At 33.5% G+C, this 4,289-nt stretch overlaps 1 non-coding gene across 1 annotated transcript; it reads left to right on the top strand.

Annotated features, from left to right (window-relative positions):
- Positions 1 to 3,240: 3,240 nt before the first annotated feature.
- TRNAD-GUC (transfer RNA aspartic acid (anticodon GUC)) lies at positions 3,241 to 3,313 on the top strand. Its single transcript has one exon. It is a non-coding gene; the product is annotated as a tRNA-Asp (tRNA).
- The last annotated feature ends 976 nt before the right edge of the window (positions 3,314 to 4,289 follow it).

The raw sequence follows: 4,289 nt of genomic DNA, 5'->3' as shown, positions 1-4,289 counted from the left end.
TTTGAACTTTTCTTAGAAAAGTTCTGTTCCATTAGAAAAAAGGGAAATTTTGGATACACGTTTAGTTTTGTCCTTTGACATGGTTCTGTTCAATGAGGATGTAATAAAAAGAATGAAAGTGCAATGGAGGATTGTGCTTTTAGACTGTACGGCAGAGGGAAAATTTGCTGAATTCAGGATATTTATGGATTGAGGGTACAGTGGGGGTGATGGAGAATCAGTACAATATTGGTAAGTAAAAAAACAACCCCACCTCCATTTAAATTGAAGTGTAAGCTATATATAGCAAAGTGCACAAATTTTAAGTGCTCAATTAATTTTTCCACATACATAAGGCTATGTAACCACCACCTATACCAAGATATAGAGGATTTTTTATCATTTCAGAATATTCTTGCCTGCCCCTTCCCAGTAGATATTACTACCCACTATCTTTCTGGAAATACCTACTATTCTTACTTTTATCATTACAGATTCACTTTGCTCAGTCTTGAGCTTCATGTAAATGTTAAATATTACATTTACTTTTAAAAAAAATTTCTGGCTTCTTTCTCTCAATACAAAGTATAGTGTGAAATTCATCTATAACGTTGTATGTGTAGGTATTTTGCTCTTGGTTATTGCTGTTTAGTATTCCATTGTATGAATATAGAGCAATTTATTTTTCAATTATCCTCTTAATAAACATTTAGCATGTTTTCAGTTTCTGCATATTATTAATAAAACTGCTATGAACATTCTTGAGCATGTAGCTTTTTTTTTTTTTTGAATTTACACTTACTTATCTTGGTTCTATAGCTAGATGTGGATTACTGGGTCACAGGATAGGCATACTTCTAGGCTTCTTAAATACTAATAAACTGTCTTCCAAAATATTTAAATTGATTTGCACTCCCAGTAGTTTCCAGGTAAGGATGCTCCTCTTTCTTCTGAACATTTGTTATTTTCAGTCCTTTTCATCTTACCTACTCTTTTGGGTGTGTAGTGCACTATCACTTTAGTCTTTTTTTACATTTCCCTAATAAATAATGATTTTGAGCACTTCTTACTATATTCTTTAGAATTTAGACATCACCTTTGTGAAGTGCCTGTTCAAGTCTTTTGTCCACTTAAAAATAGTGTTAGTCTTTTAAAATTATTATTAATTTGAGCTTTAAGAAAGCATATTCTGGATATGAGTTGTTTTTCAGACATATACATTTGCTCAGCCTGTGGCTTGGCCATTCACATGGCTATTCTTAGCAATGTTTTATAGTAATAGATCTTTTAATTTTAATGAAGTTCAATTTATTATACTGTTAATGCTGAGTCCTGTTTAATCTTTGTTTATTACAAAATTACAAATATATTCCTATGTTTTCTTTTGAAAGTTTTATTGTTTGTCCTTTAATATTTATATATTTTATCAATTTTAAATTAGTTATCATGAATGGTATAAGGGAATAAGTTTATTTTTTCATGATATTATACATCATGAATACATGTATTTTTTCAAGAAATTAAATTGCTTTAGGATCATTTATGGAGAAGGCCATCTCTCCTCTTTAAATCGTATTGGCTTTATATGGATCTATTTGATGATCATGTGACAATGTTTTTATGGGACTAGATGGAGAGAATTTGGGTTGGAGCCAAGGTGGTATATACTACCAGTACAATGTTCCCTGGAAGTGTTAAGAAAAGACATTCTTGTCTTGTTTTGAAGCTGACATTATATTTATCCCTAGGAATTTGATATCTTTTGCTACTTTAAATGGATTATTAAAATTTAATTTCCAATTTTTTTTTGTATTTCTACATACACAATCATGCCATCTGCAAATAAAGGCAGGATTAATTCTTTCTTAATGATCTTTTATTTTCCTCATTGCACTAAGACATCCAATACAATGATGAGTAGAGGTAAAAATAATGGATATCCCTGTCTTGTTTATGACCTTAGGGTAAAAGCATTCAGGTTTTTGCTCCTGAATATGATGTTTGCTGTAGCTTGTTTGTTTGTTTTTAGATAGCAATGATTAAGAGTGGGTGATTAACTTCCATTTAAATGTAATATTTTTTTCAAGAGCATACATATACATAGTAAAAAATTAAACAGTATAAAAAAGAACATAGTAAAAATAAGCTTTTCTTTCCCTTTAGTTCTTCCATGTCTCTGTTCTTCCCTTAGATGTAACTAATCCTAGAAATGGTACAGGCATATACAAGCATATCTCTATATCTATTTATATTTATTTACATATTTATCTATACATATTTAGAGACCCCTTTTTTGTTTTAAAATTCTATACAAGGGCATTCAAAGGTGTATCTTCCAATAGAAATGGTTTAGGGACTTCCCTGGTGGTGCAGTGGTTAAGAATCCACTTGCCAACGCAGGGGACACGGGTTCGAGCCCTGGTCTGGGAAGATCCCACATGCCGCGGAGCAACTAAGCCCATGCACCACAACTACTGAGCCTGTGCTCTAGAGCTCACGTGCCACAACTACTGAAGCCCACGTGCCTAGAGCCCATGCTCCGCAACAAGAGAAGCCACCGCAATGAGAAGCCCGCGCACTGCAACAAAGAGTTGCCCCCACTCGCCACAACTAGAGAAAGCCTGCGTGCAGCAATGAAGACCCAACACAGCCAAAAATAAACAAATAAATAAACGAATAAATAAATGTATTTAAAAAAAGAAATGGTTTAAAGAGGAGTGAGCAGAGGACATTGCTGGGCAAGAAGAAGAGGAATCAAATACAGAAGAGACAAGGGACAGAGTGTGAGTAGGAAAGAGAGAAAAGAAGAGGCAACACAGCAAACTCATGGTAGCTTCAGCTCTGATAACATTTTAAATTCTCTTGATTTTCTGTCCCTACCCCATGGTTTGACTAACTGTACCTTTGTTTGCTTGTTGCTGTAGTGGGGGCAGAGCCATTGAATACGTAAGGTGCTAGAATGGCAAGCACTTTCAATTCAACAAACTTTTATATATTCGCTCATTTATCTATTTTTAAAAAAAAGGTTGGTTTCAGTTAATTAAATAAAAATGATAATATAACTTATTAAAATTTGTGGGATGCAGTAAAAGCAGTGCAAAGAAGGAAATTTATAGTAGTAAATGCATATATCATAAAAGAAGAAAGATCTAAAATCAATAATCCAAGCTTCCACCTTAGGAAACTAGGAAAAAGAAAAGCAATACAAACTTACAGCAAACAGAAGAAAGGAAATAATAAAAATTAGAGGAGTCAGGGAATTCCCTGGTGGTCCAGTGGTTAGGACTCTGAGCTGTCACTGCCGAGGGCCTGGGTTCAATCCCTAGTCAGGGAACTAACATCCCACAAGCCACGCAGCATGGCTCAAAAAAAAAAAAAAAAAAAAAGAAAGAAAAGAAATTAGAGAAGTCAGTGAAATTGAAAACAGAGGAATATTAGAGAAAATCAACAAAACTAAAAGTTGGTTCTTTGAAAAGATCAATAAAATTAATAAGCCTTTAGCCAGGTTCACCAAGAAGAAAACAGAGAAGACAAGAATCACTAATAACAGAAATAAAAGAGGGGCCAACTATTAATCCCATGAATTCTATACCTGCAAATTTTATAACTTGGATGAAATAGACCAATTCCTTAAAAGACACAATCTACCAAAATTCACACACAGAGAAACAGATAACCTGAATAGGCCTTTATCTATTAAGGAAATTGAATCAACAATTAATAACCTTCAAAAACAGAAATTATCAGGCCCAAATGGTTTCACTGGTGAATTCTATCTCCCAGAAAATAGATGAAGAGAAAACACTTTGCAACTCTTTCTATGAGGCCAGCATTTCCCTAACACAAAAACCAGGCAAAGACATTATGAGAAAGGAAACCTACAGATCAATCTCTCTTTATTATAAATGCAAAACTCCTCAACAAAATGTTAGTAACTTGAATCCAACAATGTATAAAAATAATTACAATGACCAAGTTGTATTTATTTAAGATATACAAGAATGATCAACATTCAAAAATCAAATGATGTAATCCATCACATCAACAGGATAAAGAAGAAAAATCATATGATCTCATCAATAGATGCACAAAAAGCATTTGACAAAATCCTACACCAATTCATGATAAAAATGCCCAGCAAACTAGGGATAAAGGAAAACTTCCTCAACTTGATGAAGAACCTCTGCAAAAAACCTGCAGCTAACATAATATTTAATGGTGAGAAGCTAAATGCTTTCCCCCTAAGATTGGAACAAAGCAAAGATGTCTCTTCTCACCAATTCTATTCAACATCTTGCTGGAAGTCCTAG

Source organism: Balaenoptera acutorostrata, chromosome 9 (genome assembly GCF_949987535.1).
Source record: "Balaenoptera acutorostrata chromosome 9, mBalAcu1.1, whole genome shotgun sequence".
In the NCBI taxonomy this organism is placed as follows: Eukaryota; Metazoa; Chordata; class Mammalia; order Artiodactyla; family Balaenopteridae; genus Balaenoptera; species Balaenoptera acutorostrata.
Note: the sequence above shows the minus strand (reverse complement) of the source record. Positions and strands in the feature narration are given on the sequence as shown.